Source organism: Mercenaria mercenaria, chromosome 3, assembly GCF_021730395.1.
Source record: "Mercenaria mercenaria strain notata chromosome 3, MADL_Memer_1, whole genome shotgun sequence".
Lineage (NCBI taxonomy): Eukaryota > Metazoa > Mollusca > Bivalvia > Venerida > Veneridae > Mercenaria > Mercenaria mercenaria.
The window spans coordinates 24804203-24821955 of NC_069363.1; the positions used below are offsets into that span (position 1 = coordinate 24804203).

At 34.2% G+C, this 17753-nt stretch overlaps 1 protein-coding gene across 3 annotated transcripts in view; it reads right to left on the reverse strand.

Annotated features, from left to right (window-relative positions):
- Nucleotides 1-17380, reverse strand: part of LOC123525244 (kelch-like ECH-associated protein 1B) — a 71703-nt gene extending 54323 nt beyond the window's left edge. For all 3 annotated transcript variants that reach the window (XM_045304131.2, XM_045304129.2, XM_045304128.2), the window contains exons 1-2: nucleotides 17239-17380; nucleotides 2525-2598 (exon numbers count right to left, since the gene is read on the reverse strand). The gene's annotated coding sequence lies outside the window, so the exon portion shown is untranslated. The remainder of the gene's footprint in view (nucleotides 1-2524; nucleotides 2599-17238) is intronic.
- Nucleotides 17381-17753: the final 373 nt, after the last annotated feature.

Below are 17753 nucleotides of genomic sequence, written 5' to 3' on the forward strand. Positions count from 1 at the left end.
TCTACTTTATAAGCCCAATCATACTATCATGTTTGAAGATACTGGGTCAAGTGATTCTTAACTTACCTTGCAGAAACTTTGACCTATTGGCCCTAAAAACAATTCATAGGCCCAATCATGCTACCAAGTTTGAAGTTTCTAGGTAATGTGGTTCCCAAGCTATTGAGAGGAAACTGTGTTCAGGCACCTGTGACCTTGACCTGCTGACCCCCAAAATATTTGGGGTCATCTATTTCATAAACCCAATCATGCTACAAAGTTTGAAGGTTCTGGGTCAAGTGTTTCTAAAGATATTGAGCTGAAACTGTTTTCTCTACTGACAGACCGGCAGACCAACGTGACCTATTTAACGATAGGGGTCATCTACCTCATAATCCCAATCATGCTACCAAGTTTGAAGGTTCTGGGTCAAGTGGTTCTCAAATTATTAAGCAGAAACCGTTTGCTGTACTGACAGACAAATCGGCTGACTGACACATCAACATGTGCAAAGCAACCAAGTAAGCTGTTTGTTCGAGTGAGGCTGAAAAAACATATATAAACAGCTGTGTTCATAAATAATACTGAGTAATGCTCTGGAATAAATAATCGTTTCTCACTTTCATATATAATACTTTACCTACCACAAACTACAGACTATACAATTCTTGTTTCTTTCAGTGTTGATAAAAAACATAACATCACAGTGTGTATGTCCAAAATTTTAATTAGTTGGTTTGAAATAGTAAAGAAAATCTCCTGTCTTGTGCAAAATTTCAGGCATAGGCAGGCATCAATTTCAGGCACAAGCAGGCACTATGGGTAAAGTTGCAAGATTTCAGGCACAAGCAGACACAAACAATAAAACGCCTATAAATTAATTCAGTCATGGACAGGTATTATCAGTCTAAACAAGAGCTGTCAGAGGACAGCAACCCTAGACTATTCAACAGCCTTGTCAACTGATTGAATATTAGTTGGAAAAGGGGTATGATTTTGTAAAAAAGCAAAACAGGGTTATGGAACCTGTACAATGCATATGAGCTCATGACAGTGGACAAATGTATGAAGTTTCAATCCATTGCAGTTAGTGGGTACTGAGATACAAGGTTACATACCAAAACTTAACCAAAAACTGCTAAGTCGAAAAAGGGGCATAATTTTGTAAAATTGCTCAGTAGAGTTATGGAACCTGTGCAATTCATGTCAGATCATGACAGTGAACAGTTGTGTGAAGTTTCGATTTATTCCTGTAAGTGGGTATTGAGATACCAGCTTACATACAAAAACTTAACAAAAAATTTATGTCAAAAAAGGGGCATAATTTTGTACAAAAGCAAAATAGAATTATGAATCCTGTGCAATGTAAGTCAGTTTATCACATTCAGTCCATTCCTACAAGTGGTTACTGAGATACCGGTTTACATACAAACAAGAGCTGTCTCCGTAGGATGACACATGCCCCCGATGGCACTTTGAATGAATAGTTATGGCCGATGTTAGAGTTTAGGACCTTTGATCTTACTGTGTCACACATTCATGCATAGTTATTTTAAAATCCATGCATGAATGACAAAGATATGGACATGCCCATCAATGCACTATCATGAAAAATGATCTTTAACGTCTAAGTGTGACCTTGACCTTTGAGCTACAGACCTGGGTCTTGCGTGTGACACGTCGTCTTATTGTGGTACACATTCATGCCGAGTTATTTGAAAATCCATCCATCGATGACAAAGATATGGACCGGACACGCCCATCAATGCACTATCCTTTAACATCTAAGTGTGACCTTGACCTTTGAGCTACGAACCTGGGTCTTGCGCAGGACACGTCGTCTTATTGTGGTACACATTAATGCCAAGTTATTTGAAAATCCATCCATCGATGACAAAGATATGGACTGGACACGCCCATCAATGCACTATCCTTTAACGTCTAAGTGTGACCTTGACCTTTGAGCTACGGACCTGGGCCTTGCGCACTGCACGTCGTCTTACTGTGGTACACATTCATGCCAAGTTATTTGAAAATCCATCCATCGATGACAAAGATATGGACCGGACACGCCCATCAATGCACTATCCTTTAACGTCTAAGTGTGACCTTGACCTTTGAGCTACGGACCTGGGTCTTGCGCACTGCACGTCGTCTTACTGTGGTACACATTCATGCCAAGTTATTTGAAAATCCATCCATCGATGACAAAGATATGGACCGGACACGAAAATTGCGGACAGACTGACAGACTGACAGACCGACAGACAGACAGACAGACGGTTCAAAAACTATATGCCTCCCTTCAGGGGCATAAAAATTAACCAAAGCGGGACGCGGAAGCCCGGGTGAATCCAATAGCTCTACCTATTCTTTGAATAGTCAAGCTAAAAATGACAGAAGCAACAGGGATGAATAAAATTTTACAGTAAATAAATTAACACACAGCACCATGTAAGGCTTAGCTAAAACATATAGTGGTTAGACAACAGGTAAGAATGCCTGTCTAAAAGGTATAACTTTGGTTTATGAGAAACTTGCATACCTTAATAGTAAATATAACAGCATACATGTAGCCAATCAGATTCTTGTCCAATAGATTCTGCAGAATGATCTTTTCTGAAAATAAACGAAGTTTTCCATAATTATTACTTTCTCAAAAACTTCTGTGAGATCTACCTCATATACAGACGGCTTCCTCCAGCTGGACAGGAAGGGATATATGCCTTGCATGATTTGATATGGATAAACATGTCAGCACAACCAAAACTTCAGTAAAATAATGACATTCCATAAACTGGAGGAAAATCATTCAATTTCCATTACTTCTTATAAAATTTGTGGTTTCAGTAGTATACAATTTGGATACGAAATACATCCGGATGGGATATGAAATACATCCGGATGTTAAAAGTGCGCGTTTGCCAGCAACATTTTTTACCCAAATGAAAATTAATTTCCTTCTTTAAAATTTGTGTTGCAAACTCCTGAAGTTGTAAATATCTAAAACAAGAAAATCGTCAACTGACCCTTCCCTGCTAAATTTCTAAAATGGACTGGTCTATCTTTCAATTTTGGTAGTACCATTTATTATTTGAAGGAGAAATTGTACTGAAAATTTACTGACTGAATAGCGAACAGTGCAGACCATGATCAGACATGCACGGATGTGCAGGCTGACCTTGGTCTGCACTGGACGCAAAGGCAGAATCACTTGCCGCCAGCAGGCTAAAGGTTAATGGTGGCTGTTAGACTAGCATTGTTCTTACGTCACTCACAAAACACTTTTCTGTGGGTAACATCCAGTAAAATGCACTTATCTCATTTAATAGGGCAATGTGACGTATTTAAACAATCACAGATAATCTAGTACTGTTTATGTGCATCAGGAGTTGCCCTATCATAAAAGTACATCATTGTGAATGCAGAAGCAATGTAAATATTGTTTTGCATTCATGCAAACTGTCTGCATAAACTTTATTCACAAAGTTGTATTCAGCTCATTAATAAAGAAATAGAATTACATGTATTCAAATATCTACAGGGTGATTTATCAAGTGGCAACAGCATTTATCATTTCACAAACATGCTTATAATGTATGGTAACTTTGCATGTATTTTGTTCCCATAAGAGGATAATACTTCCTCTAAACTTCTATATAATCAGTCAACTTGACTTTGTAACAATTTATACCAGGCAAATATTGATCATGACTGGTTAAAACAAATTGTGCCTACAAAGAGGAAATTACTTTTTTTTTCAAAAAATTTTGTTTGTTTGTTGTTGATGCTTTCTTTTTTTCTGTAAGAACCTTGCCTCGAAAGTGGAAACTGTTTGATCTAAGGAGTTTCAGGCAGTATGTGCACATTCTAAATGAACAAGCATTGTTGTAAATATTGTGATAAAAAGTAGTACAAATTGTACCTTACAGCAAATATATTAGCTTAAATAAGATTTATTTAATACTCTACAGATATTTTCACAAAGTTGGAAAATGCAAGCTGACAATTAATGAAGAATCTGGGCGAATTTCCCTTAACCAACACAGATGAATTATAAAAACAATGTCACTGCATGGATAACTTAACCTGTACATTAAACGTTACATATATATTGCTATTCACAGTGAAAACCAATAAGGTCACAGCGTTACAGTCTTGTAATTTTATTCTGTTATTCTGAACAATTTACATAAAATTCAATCTCAACCAAAATAAAAAAAAAAAATATATATATATAAATGACATAAAATCAATATATTTTGCTGTCAATGGAAGCAAGAGTTTGATATAACAATGAGCATTTTGATCATAAACCATTATAATGTCAATGACTAGGAACACGGCTTCATAATCGTAACCGCACTCAATCATTTTATCATTACAATGACACAGTATATTTTCACGCATGCTCAGTGTAGGTGAAAACGTGAGACAAAATCTACACATGGCTGAACGCAGGTAACCGACAAACGAAAGTGAAACATAAATGCAAAAGCGGTTAAATCCCAAACAAATTATATAGCGGTACAACACTATACTATTAAACCTGTATTGGGAAGTAATATCTCATTGCGATATAAGGTAATGTGAGGGTCACCGATCTAAATTTAACACAGATTGACAAGTGCCTATAAATGGTGGTTTATTGGTACAAGGTATGAATACTTTAGTCTGTAATGATAAAAGTGTGGTATCAGTGCAAACTTAACGTATCTGAAACTTGATACATAAATTATCAATAATGCATAATGCCTTGTAAGCATATACAGAAAAAGTAAGCCAGTAATATAACGGAAAGTATGCTTAAACTGTACTACATTTTAACTTCAATGACCTCATGAAAGGCCTTCAAAGTTTTAATCGTCTGTTGTGGAAATGTTGGTCTATGACGCTTGCAGTCAAAACCTACATTCTTTTTGACATTCTCAAACTGAGATCTGAAATTCATTACAGTGAAGCTATTATTTTCTAACCAGATCTATCATTTCAATGAGAAAATATGAAATAAGAATGAAATCAACACTTCATTAACATTACTCATTTGGCTTATTTTATAATCTGATACTCTATAGTTGCCATCCTTTTAATAAGACAGCCTCAGTCCACATTGTATGACACACGCCTTCTGAAAATACTTGGTAGAATAATATTTCAATTAAATCATGAAATAGGGCATAACTTAAATAAAATCAACACAATAAACTCTAGACAAAATGGTATGTGGATGTATCCCAAGTTTCATTTCAGTTAACTGAAACTGTAGGAGTTGATTACATAATGTTCTGTTGTAGGTGTAATATTTTAATGTCCCGAAAAAAGAGCCATAACTGCAGAAAAATATTACCAGAAATGGGCGTTCTAACGATATTAAAAAAATAAAATCAAAACATCCTGCCAATATAAAGTAAAGCCAAGTAAAGTGTTTGTTTATTATAGTGTCACCCCTACTGAAAGGGACAGCCAATTTGGATTATGAGACACCTACATACACTGAACAGCATTACTTCCCGATTCCTATTTTTTAATGCCAGGCACCAGGCAGGTAGGCAATCCGTAACCATTATTTAACTAGCTGGCGGCTCACCAACCGGTCTCTCTTCAGTAACAAGACCCGCCTCTGACAGGGCTCGAACCTTCAGCCTCCCGACTGCGAGGCAGGTGCCTTATCCATTAGGCCACCATATAAATCAAGTTTAATTTCAGTTGGACAGAAACTGCAGGAGGATGCAGTTGTACACTTTCAAAGTCCTAAAAAGGGCCATAACTCAGGACAAAATAATGGCACATAAATGTCACCCAATCTCTTCAACTAATAAAAATGCTTAAATTCTGAATTTGCCCTGTTTTCTTGTATTAATATCTCTGTTTTCTCACTTTAGCCCTCTTTTCTAATACTGGCCCTATTTTCTCACAATACTGGCTCTACTTTGTATTACTGCTTCATACAATTTGCACACTTGACATAATAACCTATGTAGTATTGTAAAGTTGAACAATAAATCTTTAATATTGCAGCTTCTTCATGTTTTTGTCTTGCAGATATTTCTGTAAACTTACTGTGTACATGTAATGCAATATATATATATATATATATATAGTCTCTTATAACTCAAGAATTGAATGGAAAATGCATTTCAAATTATAAGTGGAGTTTATTTCAAGTGTGTATATGATGCATACTGCACTTTTGAGACCCAAATAATGATTAAAAATAAGCTGCGAGAAATATCTCTACGTAAGATTTAAAATAAATTGATATACTATTTGCTAAATAAAACTGAAACAATACAGAATTTGCTGAATCATTATGACAAAGTTATTTTCCGTGCTGGCCTTATTGTTTGCTATGGGTAAATAATATGACCGGGTAGTTACAATGATATCTGTATGACTTTCAAACAATGTGAAACAGTAACTGATAGGTCAATGGTCACATAACTTTGCTGATTAAAGACAACCTGTATCGATTACATAATGGTATAGAATAACATACACAATTCGAAAAAAATGTGTGTCTATTATCTTGACTGTTTCAATCTTTACAGTTCACTCAAGTTGCTCTGCCAATGGAATTGCTCCATTTCATTCATATCTGGCCATTCTGTTTCATCAACTGTATGTATTAAATTTAATTGTTAAATGTTACGATTTAAGACTCCACCCAATAACAGTCTGTACCTGAGTAGGGGCTAACTGTAAGCCGCTCAAAATTAATATCTTAAAACTGCTGTATTCAACTTATAACCTATATATATTGTACAAGCAACCTACGTACATAATATTTACTTTAACAGTTTGTTTGGAGTGTCATTTTAACATTTATTCAATATTCTGTGATATCATGTAATTCATTTTACAAAAATGTATGACATCATTAAATGTATTTTATGATAGCTTCTGGGGTCACACTAGCTTAAAACAATTTCGGGCCACCTTCAGTGCAAAACTTAGAGAGTAACTAAATACAATATATTTGACTTTTATGTAAAACAATAGCCTCACTTTAACGGCCACATGAAAAAATGGTGAAAATGTAGCAAAATGGTTCAGGTGACACATGACCCCTTGATCTTATATAGTATATTTTATGATACATGTATCACTTATCATAATTCAAGATGTCAGTAAATTTATTTCATGATATCCTTAAATGATATCGTAAAATACTGGTACTATCACAAAATAGCGTGTTTGATATGTCTAATTTCAAACCTAATTTGATTTTATGATATCATAAATCATTCAATGATATCTGAAAATACATTTAATGACATCAATACATGATTTAAGGATATCTCAAAGCATGTGTGTTTTTATGGTATCCTTAATATATGATTTTATTGACATAAATCATTCCTATCAAACAGTATTTATTTATTAAAAATATCATAAAAAATATTTCAAGATATCCAAAACCGTTGTTTTTTTTGGATATCAATAACAAATATAATAAAATCATTAAATAACATTTATATGAAAAATTTGTTCAATGACACCATGAATAGATTAAGTGATATCCCAGAATGGATCTATTTAATGAAATCCATATTTCCATTTAATGATATCTTATATTCATTTTGTGATTATGGATATTTCAAATTAAAGAGATCATTAAACTGAATCATAGATACCGGTATCATAAAATAAAACTGATTGTAAGATATTAAATAATAAAATATCTATAAATGCATTTGATATCCAAAATAAACAATGATATTATAGAATGAATTTGTGAAATCCATAAATGAATTAATGATTTCACAAAATGAATGTGTGATATTCATAAATGAATTATTTAGGATACCACAAAATATAAATAAATAGTAAACGGCATTCCATATGTTTGCTATGCTGGCAACAGTAACTGTGTACTATTTACTGATGGAAGCCCCCATTCTGTACAGTTAATAAATTATAGCACCTGCTACAGCTGAATATAAGCAATCGAAGGAAAATTTCTTTCAAAGAGGTTCAAGAGAGAATGTCTCCTCATACCGCACAAGATTTTTTCAAGAACAAGAAATAGTGTCTACCAAATATTAAAACTTATTAAATACAGAATTTAAGTAGAATGTCCTTTTTACTGTTTATTTAGAAATGTAAAATGAACAACAGAATATGATTGGAAAAGCTATTTATTCGCTCATACAAATCGCCTTCCTGGGCATTCAGTTCACCAAACAGAACAAATGTCATCTATAAAATGGTCTCCAAAACAACAGCACATTATCACTTATTCAGACTGCATTATTGTAACTTTGGTGCCTTTATTTTTGCAATTCAAGCAAAATGAAATATGAAGATTGTAAACATTTACTTTGTCAAATATAAGATCTTCGATTCCCCCCCCCCCCTCCCCCCTCCTCTCAAAACATAGTGACAACAGACTGGGGACATTCCACTTTAATCAAAATAAAATTTCATTTATTAGGTCACCAATAACACAACAAATTAGTCAAGTAAAATCAAGTGGTTTGATGAGAAATGCCAGACATTTAGGTATGACCAAGCTAAAGTGGTCATTGAGCCTCCAGCAATCTTTCTGGTGCAGTGTACCGCTTAGTCGCATCTCCATGTTGATCCAATTTGAACCGAATCTTAAATTGATCACTATAGCATGTAAAATTGCGTTAGGGCATAACAGATATATCTGTTGAAGTGGCGGTGTGAAAAGGACAGTTTTTATTGAGGATTAATTGAAATATTTTGTTTGTTTATGGACATTAAATGTTCACCTAAAACTGGACAGAAACACAATGGCGACACAATGCTAGGTCATCTGTTAAGGAGAGATCTGCAGTAAAAGAAAACATAATATAATTGAATCAATTCAACATGAAAAGATTGGCAAGAAGAGGAAAACAGAAGAAAAGCTTTGTAATGTTTGTCTTACCTACACCTTCATACTTCTACAGGCTTATAAAAACAATATGTACTTTAAACCTTCAAATGAATTTCAGGACAAATATTTCTGTCATTTTAATAAGTGAAAATTACACACAATTAAGGTGATAACTACACAAAGATTAAATCTGAAATCATTACTGCTCGTAATAGTCATGATTATTTTCTAAAAATGGCACTCATAAATTTAATTTATTTATTTGTTTTGTTGGGTTTAACGTCGCACCAACAAAATTCTAGGTCATATGGCGATTTTCCTGCTTTGATGGTGGAGGAAGACCCCAGGCGCCCCTCCATGCATTATTTCATCACAAGCAGTCACCTGGACAGAACCAACGACCTTCCGTAAGCCAGCTGGATGGCTTCCTCACATTAAGAATTCAATACCCCGAGTGAGGCTCGAACCCACATTGGTGAGGGGCAAGTGATTTGACCTTAACCACTCGGCCACTGAGGCACCCTCTCATGAATTTAAAGGTCCATTACTAAGGGAAAGTGAGTTGGCAATTTTTTTCATAGCCAGTGCATAGACTTCTGCAAGACACTAAATAATGAAGATTGGCAGGTCAAAATTTACAGAAGGTCTTTGGAACTCAAAGAAATGTATGCGTATTATGTTGAAATTCCAATGAATCGACAGAATGACCCCCCCAGGTCTTTTTAACTTTCTTCATACTTCATAGAAAAATAATTGTACATATACTGCGATTTATTTCGAATTTCTACATACCAACTTTCATTTTCCAATAAAATGAAATAGTTTCTGTGCTTTTTAAAAGAAATTAAAATGTTCACTTTCCTTAGTATTGGACCTTTAAACAAGTGTGAATAATCACCAACAATAAGTCCATCAATATCAGATCTCTTCTCCCATCCACAGCAGACTGCCCTCCCACCCACAGCTGACTGCCTTCCCCTCATAAAATATCATAGTTTTCCCCTTAAATTGACTTAACTTCATGATTTTTATTTCACTTCTAACAAACTTTATACCAAGCAACTGTTCCCACAAATTATACTTATAAAGGGTAATAACCAAAATTAAAAAAAAAAACATTATGTAAACATAACTAATCAACAAAAAATGAACAAGAGCTGTTTGTAAAATACATATGCCCCACACAAGAATAGGTATTAAGTATGCTGTCACCTTAACTTTAACCTTAAGAGGCAATAATTCATTCAACAAATACAAAACTACAATTTGTGGGAAAGACCACTTGTTATGGGACAGAATGGCCACAAAACAACTATGACATCAAATAAGTATGTCCTTGTAAGTTCTCTTTGAGAAAAACGCTTACAAATGTATTTACACTCTCCAAAATTTAATTTAGGATTTATACAAGATTACTTATACAGAAATACAAGTCTCCCTCATCTTACAGATTTTCCAACAGTTTCTTATTTTCTTATCATTACATTTATGAACTGACAATCTGATATTTAGTTTAAAACAATAATTCTAATATTTTCAATTATTTTACCTCCCTTTATTAACTCTTTCTTGCATACCGGACAGGATTTTCCCATGCCTTTCCGGTGCTAGAAAAACTCATCAGGGGTGCGTAAATTCATACGCTACTATAACAAAATAGTGCTTTAAAGAAAAACCTTCATTTTTCTTTATATCTTCTACAGATTGAAGAATAAGGCATGCAAGAAAAAGAATCAATCACTGGCTGTGGGTAAAGATGGGAATATCCGGCACTCAGGTAACTGTTTAGATGGTAACTCGGCAGAAGCCTCGTTACCGCCTAAAAAGTTACCTTCGTGCCGGATATTCCCATCTATACCTGCAACCAGTGAAAGATTCTTATAATATATCATGCTTTTAATGCTTTTAATGAAAAATGACCGCTAATCTAACAAGAGCTGTCTCACGATAGCACACACTTGTCAGTAAAAAAGGATTTTCAATCTGAAAATAGGTATATTGTCCAAATTTGTGTAAGAGTTATGGGACTTAATGCTGTCATCTTGTTCAACAGCACCCAACACCTGATTGCAGTTTCAACCAAATATCTTCATTAGTTTTAGAGACAGTAATTTCCATGCAAATCTTTAACCTGCATTTTCCAAATACAAAAAGGTCCCTAAAAATTGCCAAAATACAAATCAGAGTTATTGGACTTGCACCTTTCACCATGTTTTATCCACCTAAGTAACTTGTATAAAGTCTCAATTCAATATCTGCATTGACTCCGGAGAGAGCAATTTGTGTGCAAAACTTCAACCAATGTTGTTACCATTTATATAAGAGTTATGGGAGTTGATGCTGTAACCTTGTGTAATTATTTGAAAGATGAGTGTAACGGATTAATGTAGAATCTGCAACAGTTTAAAACAGGGTATTGTACACTTTGAAAAACTAACTAAAATTTCTAAAGAAATAACTAGTGCAGGTAGAGTTACACATTTTGTCACACAAAAGTACATTGAGACTATGCTCAAGTACAGAAAATTTCAACTGAGTATCTTAGGTAATGAAGAAGATATCTGACATTATAAAACTTTAACCAAAATTTCTGAATTAAAAAGGGGAATAATTCTCAAAATATCGCAAGTACAGTTATACATCTTGTCAAACTAAAGTACATTGTCACTATAAGCAAGTAAAGCAAGTTTCAACTGAATATCTTAAGTTACGAATGAAGAAGATACTGGTCTTTATAAAAACTTTTTAAAAAAATCTAAGTTAAAAGAGGCATAATTCTGGAAATATTGCAGTCACAATTACACAACTTACCATACTAATGAACACTGTCACTACGGGAAAGTACAGCAATTTTCAATTGATGAAGATACTGAACTTCATAAAAAACTTTAACTAAAGCCAATGCCCAGGGCAAGTGAAATAACCTTCCTAATTCTTCAAATAGGCAAGCTGCAGGAAAACTGACCTTGAAGTGGCTGTAACTTCACCAAAATTATTTCAACACAAAATGCTTACACTGGACAAAACAAGCATCCCTTCAAATGTTTGGATGAAATACCATCAGTGAATTTAGAAGGATACTCTAGACAAACTTTTGTGACAGACAAACAGACAGACTGACAAAATCAATATATCTCTCCACATATGGGGAGACATAATTATGTTACTTGCTCACAATGCAATACTAAGTAAACTTTCAGGGGGTTTAGTTATCAAGGGATGCCCTGGTATGGATACAGATGAGTGAAATAACCCTAAAAAACCCAGGAATTTGAAGGTGCACAACTTCACATGCTGAAAAAGTATTCTGCATGGTTTCATGACCTGGGCAAACACTTTTTGAGATATGTGTGAAAAAGTTTTAGGCCCTTTAGGTTAGAGACCACCAATTGTTTTCCCATAGACTTACATTGTAACATTATGGCGTGTACGGCCTTCCATACATCGAAACATGTATATCTAATTACAAGTTTTTCAAGAACTATCTTAGTTCTACCAAAATATCGGACGAAAAACATATGAATAGTGATACTTTATTTAAATAATTTTCGTGTGAATGAGACGACCCCCTGTTTACATCATTGACATGGCGGGAGAAATTCGTTTGATAAAACTTTTTTTCAATACACATAAAATGAAGCAAATTTTGTCAAAATGTATAATGAAATACTGTAAATGCAGTGAAAAAATATGAATTTTGAAAAAATAATCACTTCCTGGGTTTGTTTAGATGACTGACCAATCAGAACGCACAGACGTTACCTTATTCCCAGGTATACACTTACCTCATTCCCAGTAAGTTCCCTGTACTTTTTTGAATTGGTGGTCTCTGACCTATATGCATATATTTGACTGTCAAGGGCCATAACTCTGTTCTTACTGAAAGAATTCCGAAATAAAACCACTGGTAGACAATTTCACATGCTGAATAATATTCCTATATGGTTTCTTGACTCAAGGTAAAATACTTTTTGAGACATGCATGACATAAAGTTGGATGGATGGATGGATGGACAGATGTAGGGATAAGGGTAAAATCTAAGTAACTCAAGCAAAAATTTTGGAGGGCCCAAAAAAGACGTTTTGTGCAATAACAAAAACATACATTTTGTTACAGAAAGTTATAATGTGATGTAAGACAACAACAAACATACTAGGCGTGAGAACAAGGGTAAAATCCAAAATGCATATGCCCCACAGACTTGCTTTGACAGATGTTAATATCTGTGCGATGTGCTGTTAATGGGGAAAAACTCTTGCTATGTTTCAAAAAGTTGTGTACAGAGTTACCTAAAATTCAAACATGTCTGGCTAACTTAGCCTACCCTACCCATAGGAAAATATTTTTCAAATATATACCTGTTCTATATTATTCTATACCAATAAAATATTAATCTGTATAGAAATACAGTGTTTGGTTGGCACAGCATTTAATGCTGTACTCAATTAGATACTTTCATACAAATGAGAAACTATATTTCATTACCCTTCAACTGTTAGGAAGTATCATATTAGTGCAGTATTGAAAATAGTTTTATATGAAAAGTTCATACTTGGTACTTTATTATTACATTATTTTGCAAAGTGCAGTCACAATTACCTGGGGCTTTTCTAGGCATCTGGTAATCAGTTTGTTTATGAATAGGTTATAATGAATTAAAATTAAATGTATCATTTTTTGTTTGCCCAATATAGCAATATTTACCTTTGTACAAAAGCTAGTTCAACATGTAAAAACGTAGTTTGACGAATATTTTAATGGCGAGATGATGAAAACGGAAAAAAATAAGTATAACAAGAGTGCCAGACTGTCACAAAATATGCCCATCATCGAACTTGGCCTAATTCAAAGGCCATAATCCAAGAATGCCTAGGGTGATTTGGGTGGTTATCAAACTTGGCCGAGATATTATGCCCACAAACATTGTCAGCAAGTTTCGTGAAGATCGGATGAAAACAGTTTGACTAAGAAAGTGGACAAGACTAAATTCGCAGTTTTTTTAGTAATTCAAGGGCCATAATCCAAGAGTGCCTGGTGCGATTTGGCTGGTTATCGAAAGTGGCTGAGATATTATGCCCACAAACATTGGCAGCAAGTTTCGTGAAGATCGGATGAAAACAGTTTGACTTAGGAAGTGGACAAGGCTAAATTCGCAGTTTTTCGAGTAATTCAAGGGCCATAATCCAACTTCAAAGAGTGCCTGGGGCGATTTGGCTGGTTATCGAAATTGGCTGAGATATTATGCCCACAAACATTGTCTCTTTTAGAGATGGACGTATAAAAAGTTTAAAAACATGTTCAGTAAAGCGAATGTTTTAGCATAACTGAAACTTTCTTTATGCAAATTTAATAAATAATAATAAAGTCTTACTTTATGATCATGTTTATTAAAATCTAGATGTGTCATAACTATGTTAATAGAGAAGTTTCTAATACTTCTCATTACTTCCTGTACACCACATCCTCTAAATTGTAGCATTTCATCTTTGCCATCATCTTTGAAACTTTTGTTTGTCAACATTTGTCTTAGCATCTACCTTACAACAAAAAAAAAAAAAAAAAACAACAACACTGGAACTCTTTTAAACAGCAACAGCAATTCATCTATAATCAGTAGCATTTTTAAACAAGCGTTGATTAGATGCAGTTTAGCAACCCATTATGTGAAGTATAATACAATACTTTCATTAAAAAATACTTAATTCATAAATAAACTGATTACCAGATGCCAAGAAAACCCCTGGAGGACAGGCTAGGAGTCCTGTTACCTGACTGCTAGAATGCTGGACACTTCCTTTTATCATAGACAGCAATTAACTTCGAGGTAAATCTTAAAACACCAACTGAATATCAATAACCCAACCTCTTGACAGCCAAATTAGGCTGAACACCACTAAATCCGACTGTTCTTTATTTCAAATAAAATAAAAAACCGCTTACTTTATAACGTTTTTTTTGACATTTTCTAGCATATCAGATTTTTAGAGACTTATATTCCCATGCAGAACTATATCTCTACTTTTGAAAAACAAAAAGAAAAGGGGGTGTTAACTTTTATATAAGAAAACTACAGTTCGTTAAATACAACCCAATGAATTTACTCCTTTTCGCTTCTTTCAATATCTCTTTTCGAGATATTAAATTCTTACGCCACCATTTTTACCTAGCACGCGATAGGAACATGCCGATTTTGATAGAATGCTAAGTGATACATATTGTCGGAAGCCCTTGAGCCGTCCCTTCCCATGACCCGTTACCAGGTTTAGTTTTTACTTCTTTCTCGCGAGATCTCTCATCGCACATGTGCAAACTGTGGAAAAACTTTTTACTTTCATTTTAAATTTTTCTTGGAAGAAGATGATGAATTATGCAGTGAAAACATGAATTATCAGCATAATTTCATTTTGAATCAACTAAAACTTACTTTTTATTCCCATCCTCAAAAGATTCATCGAAGATTCTTTGTAATAAAAAATTATTTTTCAGGATAAAATTTACGTCTGCTTTGTTTACATTTCCTCAATGAAAGTCACGTGATGTGACAAATAACTTGGTGTGACGTCACAAGGGCATTCCCAAAATGGCCGATATCTAACTGACAAGTGCTGTTTTTCTGTTAGTTTCTTTTTAGAACTTGGAAAGCTATTCTGAAAATATTGCATGGATTGAAAGGAATAGGAACATTTATTAAGGTAAGATTAAAATTTTCTGAAAGTGTTAAAGATTTTAAATGCATTTTTGCTGGAAATCATTAACGAGACGGCTCATGGGCTCCCAGGGATACTGAAACACGGTTGAATAAAAGAAAACACGATGCTACTGAGGAAGGGCATGAGGAAAGGGAGAAAGATTAGCACTATTTATACGGGAAAACCGAAGGTTTTTCCGTCTATAGATAATGTGTACGTGTATATGTCAAAGTAAACCTATATACCGTTCAACTTGGGAATATGTTCTATACCTTCACCGTTTCGTTGTTGTTGTTTTTACCCATAATTCCCGGAACTGCTGCCGTGTAGTTTGCGCAATAGATAATTTTCAGGACGACATTTGATAAAATAAAATTGCTTATGAACGATCCGGCACCACATTATCAAAACAAATTATTTTATCGAGTTGAAAATTCGCGGTATTAATGGAAATCGGTGTTATTCGGGTTTCTTCATGTAGCGAGTTTATGGATGACTCAAGCAGCCCGCTTTTTGTTTCCAATATTGAATAATAATGTAGGCTACATTATAGCAGTGTTTGAATAATAAAATCATCGTTTATTTATATTTTTTAATGTAGAAAAGCCAATAATTTCAAAAATGTCAATGTAAAACGAATTTAGACCCGCTGCCCTAACAAAATTCATTTATATACATAATTTTAACTCCAAATGGCGTAACACTTCACCGTGGTCCAGTGGTTAGCGTACATATTTTCCATGCGCGAGGTCCGAGTTCGAATCTCGTCAGCTGCTTGAAATAATTTTTTTTTTTTTTTTTTGCTTAGGCCCAATTTTTTTTTTTATTGATGTTATCACAATTTTTGCAATTATTGGAACAGAAATCAATAATGTGTATAGTTAACCAATGTTTTGCCTGTAAATTTTGGTTAACTTTCATTATTTGATCCAGAATGACTGTTGCAGCATTTTTGGGAAAGTTTCAATATAATGCTATGAGGAAAATTTTGTAAATGACAAAGTGGTCGAATTTATCAACGTTCGTACAGTCCCCATTTTACATACCCCTTTCAGGCCCTCACTTTGTGTGAGTTTGCTTACTAAATATAAATTTGAATTATGTAAAGTTTTCAGCAAATGTTAAGTATAATTTTGATATCAACGATTGATAACAATTTGCAGAAATAAGAAAGTTACAGGTTCAGGTCATTTTCTGTCCGAGTTTATCATCAGTACCAGTATGGGTGCATTTTGGGACTAGATTCTGTGCACTCAAATATCACTATTATCTGTAACTCATGAACACTATTTTCCATTGTCTGTCTAGTCTTGACACATTTAAAGAAATGATTAGATCTACGTTCATTTAAACAAAACATTTTAAAACATTTTCCTTTGTTAATTTTTATAACAAGAGCAAAACCATCAGGCTTACTGTCAAAACTGAAAATATCAGAAAGAACAATTTATGCAGAAAAAAAGAATGAATCAGTATGACTAGGTTTTCCAGTCAGATAGGCAGCGCCTAATTTCATATTATTTGGACTACTTGTGAGACCAGCGGAGGCTTACATTTGATTTGGCAGTGATCTGCCTATATGTGTTGTTTAAAGGTCCGGTTACCAGACTCGTAGCTACTTCCTAATGTGTCAGTGATGTATCTTCCGAATCAAAGTCTATCCGAAACTAAGCTACAAAATTAATAATTATCTGAGATTTACAGGCTAATCAAGAGTTACTCACACAATATAACTCTTCCTTGTCAGAAAATCTATTTTATATGAGAATATATAACTGTCAAACACATTTAAGTTACTACATGAACCAAGTTTTATGTCCGGACACTATTTTTTGCAGTTGTTGTTGTTGTTGACCTCAAATTCCCCTCACGGTCAGACACTGCTATCGATTTTTATCACGGTGCCTATACCACGTGACTTTTATGGCTATGTGTGGGTATAAAAAACATAAACAGTCGTCGATTCAGGTAACATTTTTCATGATAACTTTCTTAATCCTGCACCAATTTTATTCAAATAAAGACGAGGGCCCGGCCATAAGAAAGATACAATCACGGCCCATCAGTTTGAAAAGAATAAATTCGTATTTTTGTCGAAAAGTGTAACCACAAATTTTTTTGTCAGATTGCCGACGTGCTATGTGTGGGTGCATTCTGTTAAAATCGTTTATATAACTCTTAAAAATGCGTTCAGCTACAGGGCAAATGGAACCGAGAATGTAATTTTACCTTGTTTGAC